Below are 13201 nucleotides of genomic sequence, written 5' to 3'. Positions count from 1 at the left end.
AAAATTTTCGTCAACGGGTTTATATAGTGGTGAAAGAAGGGCTTGTTTCATAGTTTACAACCCATTCGGGGCGGGGCCTCTGAGTGAGCAGAGTGGTGTTCTTATGACAAACCGTTCTCTCATTAAGAAGCTAAAATTACATTTAATCTTTTCACAATTTTTTTTCATATTTAAACATTTAAATTGCACAACAATTCCATGTGAATCTGATAACTAGAATGTGTAGACTTTCCAAGATACAGTTTATGTCGTCCTGTCATCAGTAATAATGTCTCAGACGCCAACTGATTTGACATCATATTCTCTAAGTACCAACGCATATTTTCAACTGGTTGGATTACCGAAATATGGTTCCTTTCCCCCACCTTTTCTACTCTCTATGTTAACAAAGGGCTTTTCAAGAGTCAACTCTATAGAGTAGAGAAACGGGGGGGGGGGGGGAGGTATTTATGGGGGTCAATAACCTCCCCCAACAGGTCAACATCATGACAGTAGTCATTTAGGCAGGTTACCTTCGTGGTCTTGGGCACAGGGACTATGGTGGTCTGCTTGAAACATGTTGGTATTACAGACTCAATCAGGGACATGTTGAAAATGTCAGTGAAGATACCTGCCAGTTGGTCAGCACATGCTAGGAGCACACGTCCTGGTAATCCGTCTGACCCCGCAGCCTTGTGAATGTTGACCTGTTTGAAGGTCTTACTCACTTCTGCTACGGAGAGCGTGATCACACAGTCGTGCGGAACAGCTGATGCTCTCATGCGTGCCTCAGTGTTGCTTGCCTCGAAGCAAGCACAGAAATTATTTAGCTTGTCTGGTAGGCTCGTGTCACTGGGGAGCTCGCGGCTGTGCTTCCCTTTGTAGTCTGTAATAGTTTGCAAGCCCTGCCACATAAGACGAGCATTGGAGCCAGTGTAGTACGATTCCCTGTATTGACGCGTTGCCTGTTTGATGGTTCGTTGGAGGGCATAGCAGGATTTCTTATAATTTTCTGGGTTATAGTCCCGCTCCTTGAAAGCAGCAGCTCTACCCTTTAGCTAAGTGTGCGGATGTTGCCTGTAATCCATGGCTTCTGGTTGGGGTATGTACGTACAGTCACTGTGGGGACGACGTACTCGATGTACTTATTGATGAAGCCAGTGCCTGATGTGGTGTAATACTCAATGCTATTGGAATCATCCCGGAACATGTTCCATTCTGTGCTAGCAAAACAGTCCTGTAGTTTAGCATCTGCTTCATTTGACCACTTTCTTACAGACCGAGTAACTGGTGCTTCCTGCTTTAGTTTTTGCTTGTAAGCAGGAATCAGGAGGATAGAATTATGGTCAGATTTGCCAAATGGAGGGCGAGGGAGAGCTTTGTGCGCATCACAATGGATTTTCACAACTAAATGATGGTGGAATCAGGGACCATTTCCCCTCACTTTTATAGTATTCTCCTTCTGTATTATATTCCACACATTCAGAGATATCTGGCTAAATTAGATCTGATGTAATTTAATTGAAATGGTTGGTCACCCCCAGTAGCTCACTGCAGATAGAGCTGTGTGTGTGTGTGTGTGTGTGTGTGTGTGTGTGTGTGTGTGTGTGTGTGTGTGTGTGTGTGTGTGTGTGTGTGTGTGTGTGTGTGTGTGTGTGTGTGTGTGTGTGTGTCTCTGCATCTCTGTCAGGTTGGCAGAAGCAGAACATGATTCACACTTTTTCTGAACAAGTACTTATTGATTTCCACATAGACTACACAATCATACAAAATCACTAGATGTTACAGTAGATTTATCCCAGATTCAATTTGGGATTAAATAGACAGTCACGAAATGAATGAAACAAAGAGAATGAAGGAAACAAAGAGAATAAATGAAACAAAGAGAATGAATGAAACAAAGAGAATGAATGAAACAAAGTAAATTAAATAAAACAAATTGAATGAATGAAACAGAGAATGAATGAAACAAAGAGAATGAATGAAACAAAGAGAATGAATGAAACGAAGAGAATAAATTAAACAAAGAGAATAAATTAAACAAAGAGAATGAATGAAACAAAGAGAATGAATGAAACAAAGGGAATGAATGAAACAAACAGAATGAATGAAACAAAGGGAATGAATGAAACAAAGGGAATGAATGGAGCAAAGAGAATGAATGAAACAAAGGGAATGAATGGAACAAAGAGAATAGAGAAATTCATCATATTTATTGTAGGTCTTTCAACTAAGTAGTTAAGAGAAGTACAGTGCCTCGCAAAACTATTCATCCCCCTTGGCATTTTTCCTATTTGGGTTACAAAGAGAGAATATGGCTCCACAACAAAGAGGTTAACCTCTCTTGGCAGAAAACCAAAACTATTAATAGGGTATGTGGGACGGTAGCGTCTCACCTCGTCAACAGCCAGTGAAACTGCAGGGCGCCAAATTCAAAACAACAGGAATCCCATAATTAAAATTCCTCAAACATACAAGTATTTTACACCATTTTAAAGGTACACTTGTTGTAAATCCAGCCACAGTGTCCGATTTCAAAAAGACTTTACGACGAAAGCACACCAAACGATTATGTTAGGTCAGAGCCAAGTCACAGAAAAACACAGCCATTTTTACAGCCAAAGAGAGGAGTCACAAAAAGCAGAAATAAAGATACAATTAATCACTAACCTTTGATGATCTTCATCAGATGACACTCATAGGACTTTATGTTACACAATACATGTATGTTTTGTTCGGTAAAGTTCATATTTATATCCTAAAATCTGAGTTTATTGTTCAGTAGTTCCAAAGCAGAGAGCCACATCAATTTACACAAATACTCTAAATAAACATTGCTACATTGATACAGCTGTTATGCATGACATTTTAGATCCACTTCTCCTTAATGCAACTGCTGTGTCAGATTTCAAAAAACTTTACGGAAAAAGCACACTGTGCACACGTGCAGACGAAAAGTCAAAAAGTTCCGTTACAGTCCGTAGAAACATGTCAAACGATGTATAGAATCAATCTTTAGGATGTTTTTAACATAAATCTTCAATAATGTTCCAACCGGAGAATTCCTTTGTTTTCAGAAATACAATAGAACGCAAGCTAACTCTCTCACGTGAATGCACCTGGTCAGCTCGTGGCACTCTGCCAGACCACTGACTCATTCCCTTCTCATTCGCCCCCACTTCACAGTAGAAGCCTCAAACAAGGTACTAAAGACTGTTGACATCTAGTGGAAGCCTTAGGAAGTGCAATATGACCCCATTTCCACTGTATCTTGGATAAGCAAAGAGTTGAAAAACTACAAACCTCAGATTTCCCACTTCCTGGTTGGATTTTTTCTCAGGTTTCTTCCATTTGAGTTCTGTTATACTCACAGACATCATTCAAACAGTTTTAGAAACTTCAGAGTGTTTTCCATACAAATATACTAATACTATGCATATCCTAGCATCTGGGCCTGAGTAGCAGGCAGTTTACTCTGGGCAAGCTTTTCATCCGGACGTGATCCCCCTACCCAAGAGAGGTCAAGCAAGGACTAGGCAAGGAGGGCTTTAATCAGAGAGGCAAAAAAGAGACAATAGATAACCCTGAAGGAGCTGCATAGCTCCACAGCGGAGATTGGAGTATCTGTCCATATTGCCACTTTAAACCATACACTCCACAGAGCTGGGCTTTACGGAAGAGTGGCCAGAAGAAAAGCCATTGCTTAAAGAAAAATGTAATCAAACACGTTTGGAGACTCCCCAAACATATGGATGAAGGTACTCTGGTCAGATGAGACAAAAGTTGAACGTTTTGGCCATCAAGGAAAACGCTTGATGTCTGGTGCAAACCCAACACTTCTCATCACCCGGAGAACACCATCCCCACAGTGAAGCAGTGGCAGAATCATGCTGTGGGGATGTTTTTCATCGGCAGGGACTGGGAAACTGGTCAGAATTGAAGGAATGATGGAATGCGCTAAATACAGGGAAATTCTTGAGGGAAACCTGTTTCAGTCTTCCAGAAATTTGAGAATGGGACAGAGGTTTACCTTCCAGCAGGACAATGACCCTAAGCATACTGCTAAAGCAACACTTGAGTGGTTTAAGGGGAAACATTTAAATGTCTTGGAATGGCCTAGTCATAGCCCAGACCTCAATCCAATTGCGAATCTGTGGTATGACTTAAAGACAGCTGTACAACAGTTTAACCCATCCAACTTGAAGGAGCTGGAGCAGTTTTGCCTTGAAATGTGTAAAAATCCCAGTGGCTAGATGTGCCAAGCTTATAGAGACATATCCCAAGAGACTTTCAGCTGTAACTGCTGCAAAAGGTGACTCTACAAAGTATTGACTTTGGGGGGGGTGAATAGTTATGCACGCTCAAGTTTTCTGTTTTTTTGTCTTATTTCTTGTATCCCAATAAAAAATATTTTGCATCTTCAAAGTGGTACGCATGTTGTGTAAATCAAATGATACAAACCCCCCCAAATTCTCTTTTAATTCCAGGTTGTAAGACAACAAAATAGGAAAAATGCAAAAGGGGGGTGAATACTTTTGCAAGCCACTGTAAGCTGTATGTATCCATATATTTTAGATTCATAGTACTGTAGGTTAGATATCATTCTGAAAATGGCCGCAGTTCTACGGGCCAGAAGTGCTATTATGTGGGGTTTTTCGCGTTATTTGTAAATGATTTTGTACATAATGTTTCTGCCACCGTACTTTACGGCAAAAAAAAGAGCTTCTGGATATCAGGACAGCGATCACTCACCTCGAATTAGACAAAGATTTTTCATCAACAAGCAGGACGCACAGGACATTCTCCAAACACCCGACGAGGCCAACATCCCCGTTATTTGCAAGAGGAAGAGACGCAGGTACAGAGGACACAGAGCGCGGTGCCTCGTAAGGATCCGCAGAAGGCGACTGGGAAAGCTGCCGTTACCATCAATATTACTCACCAACGTGCAATCATTGGACAATGAATTAGACGAGGTACGATCACGAATATCCTACCAATGGGACATCAAAAACTGTAATATCTTATGTTCACGGAAACCTGGCTGAATGACATGGATATTCGCTGCACCAGCAAGATAGAACAGCACACTCTGGTAAGACAAGTGGGTGCGTTCTGTATATATTTACTTTATATATTTCCTAGGCCAGAACCTAGGAAGAAACCTAGAGAGGAACCAGGCTATGAGGGGTGGCCAGTCCTCTTCTGGCTGTGCCGGGTGGAGATTATAACAGAACATGGCCAAGATGTTCAAATGTTCATAGATGACCAGCAGGGTCAGATAATAATAATCACAGTGGTTGTAGAGGATGCAACAGGTCAGCACCTCAGGAGTAAATGTCAGTTGGCTTTTCATAGCCGATCATTCAGAGTTTCTCTACCGCTCCTGCTGTCTCTAGAGAGTTGAAAACAGCAGGTCTGGGACAAGGTAGCACGTCCGGTGAACAGGTCAGGGTTCCATAGCCGCAGGTAGAACAATTGTCCTACTGAAAAATTAAACACCATCGCAGTGATTTTCAGAAGTCTGTAGTCCTCTAACGTTTTACCTGGGCTTTGTTCCTTTCATATTTATTTTGATCCTGACAAACTCCCCAGTCCTTGATGGTGACAAGCATACCCATAACATGATGCTGCAACCACAATACTTGAAAAATACAAAAGATCAACAATATTGCATTCACTCCACATTACTGGCCTGTTTGACAAAGTGAAAAGAATGAAGCCTGTGTTTAAAAAAAAATACACTCAGAATCATTCATTCTGTTTACAACAAGACCACAGAGTGAAAACCTCTCTATTGTCAAGTATGGTGGCGGCAGCATCATGTTATGGGTATGCTTGTCACCAGCAGGGACTGTTAAGTTTTTCAGGATCAAAATAAATATGAAAGGAACAAACCTCAATGCCAAATACACACCAGAATGGCTTTCCGAGAGGTGTTGAGGGTTCCTGACTGATCCCGTCTCGGTATTGACTTAAATGTACTTGAAAATCCGAGACAATGTCTGAATATTGCTGTGTATCAATGATTACCAACCAAATGTACTGAGCTTGAGAAATTCGGGACAAAAACAATGGATATATGTTTCCCTAAGAGTTGTGCACAGTTGGTAGAATCTTATTCAAAATGATTAAAAGCTGCATTGGCTTCCATAGGTGCTTCCACCAAGTATGAACTGTGGGGCGTGAAGACATATGCAATCAAGACATTTTCATATTTTATTTATTTGGAAAATGTTTTATAATTTTTCTTTCACTTGGAAAATGTGGAGTCATTTTTTTTTTTACATTTACATTTTAAAGCAGCAAAATGTGAAGACTGCAAGGGGTGTGTAGACTTTCACTATAGGCACGGTATATAGCCTGCACACAGATTGCCATTGGATTACTGACACAGTGCTGCTTGGATTGTAATTGGACTCATCCTGATATTTCTTGATTTGTGAATTATTGTGTATTGACATATTGTGTTGTAGTGACATTCTACTCCACTGTTGGAGCTGGTAACACAAGCACCTTGCTTTATCTGCTAATCTGTGTAAACGACCAAATAAACTTTAATTTGATTTAAAATGCCAAAGAGAATCCGTTTCGTGACCAATATAATTCTAACGAATTAGCGTTCCATTTAATCTGAGTCTCTTCTGCTACGTGCATTATCTCTTCTCCTCACTCCTCTCTGCTCTTCTCTGCATCCCCGTCCCCATCTGCACCAATACAATAATACAGGATATTCATGGTTCGTGGTGCCGCTCGTTCTCTCACCCAGCTGATAGTGACGTAGACACGCGTGTGTGTCTGTGTGACTTTAGGTGAAGGGGGGCCATTGAGAGGCATTGCTCACGTTGAATAGCAAGGCTACTGCGATGCTTCCCGAAAAAGGGACCGAATATAATCTTTAGAAATGAATAGGCATAGAAAAAAAATACTATATAAAATACTATATTCAAACTGGATTTTTAAAGTGTAATGAAAATATACAAATCTGGAGCTTCCGACGGTTTGTGTGTCAAAATGATACCCATTGATCAACAAATAGAATATTTATACATGATTTATCTGAGGTCGTCGTAACGTTGGATATAGCCTCGGTCGGTTATTTTTGCAAGATTGGTGAGACATTATTTTTTTAAATAAATTAACCAACGGACTGGACAGCAAAAGGAGCCTCACAGTTTTAACGAGACCATCATACAATTTTTTGTTTTTTTTGCGCTAACACAGAGGAAACGGACTGGAGACGAGGCATAGCGCTGCTTTCTCTCGGTTTGCGGAAGAAGAGCTGTTTGGTTTGCATGGATTCCGATTCCAAAGTTCCATCCAACGGCTTCGACTGCAGAAGAACATTCTCGTCACCGCGGTGGTGCTGGGCTTAACGTTACCGGGCAAGAGGAGAGGAAATGTAAAGCGAGCCATCACCTCCGGTTTGATCGATCGGCCAGAAGCAGAGCGGACTTGGGGACCAGCTTGATTGTGCGTGAGGAAACCGATATCGCCCCTGGGGGTATTATTTCAACGGCAGTAGCTAGTCTACAGCACGTTTGACTGAGGAGAAGGAAGTGCTGATGATACAAACAATATAAACGTTTACTGCTGAGTAAAAAGGTCGATTTGGAAAAGGGGCATTACGCAGTGTCGAAAACACTTCAGAATACCAAAATACAGGTAGGCTGTAATGAAATGAATTCGTCTGGGTCTCGTTAGTATATGGGTCTCCTATACATTCGAGGCTACCGCGTTTCTGGTGAGCGACGCAGACACACCGCTAGACCGATATCCGAGGCGGTACTGAAATGATGACGCGGTGTTATGTTTTTTTTGCGTTTCAATCAATAACTCTAGCCTATAATAAGGCCAATGATAATGTGAGTCTTAAAACCCAACCGTTGGCCATATGGTTCCACTAGGCTATGCATGCAAGATCGCTTGACATCATCCCAGCAAATGTCGCCTGGCTATGCGCTATGAGTCAGGAACATGTCCATCTCCAGATTTGAGGATGAGGAGTGTTTGAGCGGTGTGTTCTCTCTCTCTCTCTCTCTCGGTCTCTCTCCTCTCTCTCTCTCGGTCTCTCTCCTATCTCTCTCTCTCTCTCTGTATACTAAAGCCAGTGTGCCATGCCAAGCCTATGATGGGCTAGCCTACCACCTGGCTGTGTCCGGTCTATGGATGATTAATTAGGCTACCATCGATCACATGACCCTTACTATTTACACCACTGTGTCACTATTATGGAAGGAAGCCTAGTGACGTTTCTGCTGATGATGGTAGTAGGCAGTAGCTACAGTGTTGCTATAGGGCCTTTTGGATTGAAAATATAATACACTCATAATAATTTAGCACTTAAACTTGGCTTGCTACCTGCAAGATCTATGTTACACTCATATTCATTTGATTCATAATAGAGGTATGCAGTACGGCCTATTGTAGGCTATGGCAGGGATTTCCCCTTTAGGTAAGAGGGAATTGGATGTGCCTGCGACTGCGAGAGGAGAAAAAGGCCTTATGGATGATTGATTTAGCAACAGCTGAGGCTAGCTGTCTCCATGTCGACCTGCTGAGTCTGCCGAGTGCCTTTTCGCGGGCCTCTCATATAGACACCTTAAACAAGAAAGAGATCTGTGCCCGTCTCAGTTTCTCCTCTCTCGTGCCACTGCCGAGGCACAGGCCTACGGTCTTGTCATGTGTCTCAGAGTACGTTCACTGCTGGCTCGGACGCGTATTGCTGTGTGAGGGCTAGAGTGATGGAGGGAGGGACGCCTTATCCATCTATGTATGCACATACGGAGAGGCCCTCTTCACAGCGCCACGTTAGGGAGGTCCTTCAATGACATCACAATATAGGTACAGATTTGTAGTCAAAGTTTTGAAAGGCCTACAGCCTATTGCACATGCATAGCCTGTTCAAATGAATAGTTCAAACCCTTAATATTAAGTTGTTCTTCTACCTGTGTAATAACATTGTCATTAATCTGGTAAAACAAACGTGTTATGACACCCATAATTGACCTAACCTGTGTAACAGTTTAACTTTACGTCCGTCCCCTCGCCCCGACCCGGGGCGCGAACCAGGGACCCTCTGCACACATCAACAACAGTCACCCACGAAGCGTCGTTACCCATCGCTCCACAAAAGCCGCGGCCCTTGCAGAGCAAGGGGAACCACTACTTCTAGGTTTCGGAGCGAGTGACGTCACCGACTGAAAGGCTGCTAGCGCGCACCACCGCTAACTAGCTAGCCATTTCACATCGGTTACACCTGCATAGTATTGAGTTGGTGTTCTCCATGGGGATGAATGTTGCCATTCGCAGCGCTTCTAATGCCGACAGTTTGTTTACACTAGAAAGCGTCATCGCGTGGGCGAAACATCGAAAGTCATTTCCCTTTCAATGGATGGAGAGCAAGAGAATGGGGAGTTGTGTGTGGGCGGAGCATAGGCGAGGGAGCTGAACAGGGCGGGACTAGTTGGGGAAAGCTGAACTTTATTAGAATCCTCCGCAATATCATGATGTGAGTGACCAATCGAAGCTCGCCATAGATTTTTTTTTAACCCTTTACTGCAGGGGTTCCCAAAGTTTTTTTGGGCCTACGATCCCATTTTGATATCTGAAAAATTAACCCAATTATGTTAATTTTTTTTATAATTAACAACCAATATTAACTTTTTTTATTTGGGGCTATGTCTGTCAATAGAAAAACATTCTAACAGTATTTCTGATTCTTCTCAACTCACTGTCACATACTGTTAATGTGGAGCTGTGACAGTCACATACTGTTAATGTGGAGCTGTGACAGTCACATACTGTTAATGTGGAGCTGTGACAGTCACATACTGTTAATGTGGAGCTGTGACAGTCACATACTGTTAATGTGGAGCTGTGACAGTCACATACTGTTAATGTGGAGCTGTGACAGTCACATACTGTTAATGTGGAGCTGTGACAGTCACATACTGTTAATGTGGAGCTGTGACAGTCACATACTGTTAATGTGGAGCTGTGACAGTCACATACTGTTAATGTGGGGTTGTGACAGTCACATACTGTTAATGTGGGGTTGTGACAGTCACATACTGTTAATGTGGAGCTGTGACAGTCACATACTGTTAATGTGGAGCTGTGACAGTCACATACTGTTAATGTGGAGCTGTGACAGTCACATACTGTTAATGTGGAGCTGTGACAGTCACATACTGTTAATGTGGAGCTGTGACAGTCACATACTGTTAATGTGGAGCTGTGACAGTCAATTGTAAATGAGTCTGACATGATGTCTCTTATCTGTCCACCACTAATGAGATGGGTGTGGCTTGATGCAAGTCGTGTTCGGAGCTTCTCAAAGTGAGGGCGCGGGGTCGACAGTGCAAATCTCATGGTAGGCTACTCTTCGCCCGCTCATATCTGTGTGAAGCTGGATTCAGTGCTCTCGTCTGTATTAAAACCAAATATCCATCCAGGTTAGATGTGACAGCAGAGCTAAGATGCTCTGTGATCGTTGGTTACGGTAATCCCATCCAAAACTGTGCATGTGAATGGCGCTGATGGGTAGCCTTCTGAACTTGCTAACAGCCCTCGCTAATGGCCTGGTACTCAGCGTTCTAATGTCCCTCTAACCACTCTCCCAACACTTCATCATTTAATTTTAATAATCGGAATGGTAAGGACAAATGGTGATGGGAGTTAGAGTTCCCGTTCTGAAATGGACGCGGGAAAGCCTCGGACCCAATATGCATAAATTAATTTGTAAAACCCTTTTCCGAAAGGAACTATAGAACAACCAGTCCGATCCAAGTGAGGGAAGCAGCAGAAAATATTTTTTTTTTGCTACTTTATTTAACCAGTGCCATGGGGTAAGGGAGAGGGAGGGAGAAAGCAAACAGCTGTAGGCTTTTAGGGAGTGGAGGCTGTGCCGTGTGTGTGTCTCTCTGATAGTGTGAGTTATCTGACTTATGCTTGATTGTGCAGAAGAGGCCCTGCCAGAAGAGGCCCTGCCAGAAGAGGCCCTGCCAGAAGAGGCCCTGCTAGAAAAGGCCCTGCACATGGAGAGGCCCTGCCAGAAGAGGCCCTGCACAAGGAGAGGCCCTGCTAGAAGAGGCCCTGCCAGAAGAGACCCTGCCAGAAGAGGCCCTGCACGCGGTGAGGCCCTGCCAGAAGAGGCCCTGCCAGAAGAGGCCCTGCCAGAAGAGCCCTTGCCAGAAGAGGCCCCGCCACAAGAGGCCTTGCCAGAAAAGACCTTGCCAGAAGAGACCCTGCACGAGGAGAGGCCCTGGCAGAAGAGACCCTGCACGAGGAGAGGCCCTGCACGAGGAGAGGCCCTGCACGAGGAGAGGCCCTGCCAGAAGAGGCCCTGCCAGAAGAGACCCTGCCAGAAGAGACCCTGCCAGAAGAGACCCTATCCACAAGAGACCTTGCCAGAAGAGACCCTACCACAGGAGACCCTGCCAGAAGAGACCCTGCCAGAAGAGACCCTGCACGAGGAGAGGCCCTGCCAGAAGAGGCCCTGCCAGAAGAGACCCTATCCAGAAGAGGTCTTGCCACAAGAGGCCTTGCCAGAAGAGACCCTGCATGAGGAGAGGCCCTGCCAAAAAAGACCTTGCCAGAAGAGACCCTGCCACAGGAGACCCTGCCAGACGAGACCCTGCCAGAAGAGGCAGTGCCACAAGAGACCCTGCCAGAGACCCTGCCAGAAGAGGCAGTGCCACAGGAGACCCTGCCAGACGAGACCCTGCCAGAAGAGGCAGTGCCACAGGAGACCTTGCCAGAGACCCTGCCACAAGAGACCCTGCCACAAGAGACCCTGCCAGAAGAGGCCATGCCACAAGAGACCCTGCCAGAAGAGGTCCTGCCAGAAGAGACCCTGCTAGAAGAGACCCTGCCACAAGAGACCCTGCCAGACGAGACCCTGCCAAAAGAGACCCTGCCAGAAGTCTGGAGAGTTTTGTAGATTAAACTTCCTCTACACTAAATCTGGAAAGGATTTTTGAACCTTGAAATGTTGTGAATCTTTTACAAATCCTCCTCCAGCCCTATATTGATACATGCCCGATTATACTGTATAGGGTTACAACATTCCGGTAACTTAGAGACGATGGAGTAATTTGGAAAAGAGACAGAATTCCAGGCAGATACAGTATTAGGGTTGCAAAATTCTGGATATTTCCCCCAAATTCCCTGGATTTCCTACTTATTCCCCCGTATTTCCAGGAATCTTCCAACCAGCAACTGGGAATTTGGGACATGTACGGAATGTTGCCACCCTAATTCTGTATCTGCCTGCAAATTGCTCCATCGTCTCTTTTTCAGAAGATAATACACTCATAGAGCCTTTCCTTCCTTCACTACTTTCTAAACCCTTAATGTGCGTTCGTAGGCAAAAATGTCCACGCCCTGATCTGTTTCACCTGTCCTTGTGCTCGTCTCCACCCCCCTCCAGGTGTCGCCCATCTTCCCCATCTTCCCCATCTTCCCCTGTGTATTTATTTATACCAGTGCCGTCCTGTACCTTGACCTCTGCTCTGCATTATCGACCCCTGCCTTGACCTGTCCTTTTTGCCTGCCCCTTGTGGTTACAATAAACATTGTTACTTCAACACAGTCTGCGCTTGGGTCTTACCTTGATTCCTGATACAAAAAAGACTTACCTAGAATGACACGAATTCCACATTGTATTGAGAAGGTGAAGGGAAAATGGGTATGCTTCTGTAATAAAACGTGTAATCCTCAGTAGGATTGAGGACAGAAACAGAATGATCTGGTTAACAATGGCTGTAGAGATTGTTCTAATTGATCCTAAATTGGCTGTGCGCTTCAGGGGCCTCAGGCGAGATGGCTGGTTGAGATGGGGCTGAGCAAGGAGGACCCATCTGCTCCCCACACACACAGAGGGGCCACAAAGAAGATGAAGAGGGGAAACTTTAATAAATGTCTCCCGTTAGTTCTCATTAGGTCTGTCAGCCTCAACAGATGGGGTGGCTAAAGAAATATAATTGCTTGAGTAGAGATTCCAGTCAAATTGCTTCTAGTAATGTAATTTTTATGGTTCTAGCTAGCTGTTCTCCTTGTCCCCACTGCCCGTTAGCACTCATCATCTCTGTCAGTCAGTCATCTCTGTCAGTCATCATCTCTGTCAGTCATCATCTCTGTCAGTCATCATCTCTGTCACTCATCATCTCTGTCAGTCATCATCTCTGTCAGTCAGTCATCTCTGTCAGTCATCATCTCT

At 44.1% G+C, this 13201-nt stretch overlaps 1 protein-coding gene across 3 annotated transcripts in view; it reads left to right on the top strand.

Moving 5' to 3' along the window:
• The first annotated feature begins 6798 nt into the window (after nt 1-6798).
• slc8a3 (solute carrier family 8 member 3) overlaps nt 6799-13201 on the top strand; it is a 281169-nt gene continuing 274766 nt past the window's right edge. For 2 of the 3 annotated variants that reach the window (XM_055862474.1, XM_055862472.1), the window contains exon 1: nt 6799-7644. The gene's annotated coding sequence lies outside the window, so the exon portion shown is untranslated. The remainder of the gene's footprint in view (nt 7645-13201) is intronic. The other variant, XM_055862473.1, reaches the window with a different exon arrangement.

This window comes from Salvelinus fontinalis, chromosome 15 (assembly GCF_029448725.1).
Source record: "Salvelinus fontinalis isolate EN_2023a chromosome 15, ASM2944872v1, whole genome shotgun sequence".
NCBI classification, from domain to species: Eukaryota; Metazoa; Chordata; class Actinopteri; order Salmoniformes; family Salmonidae; genus Salvelinus; species Salvelinus fontinalis.
This window is presented reverse-complemented; position numbering and strand designations above follow the sequence as displayed.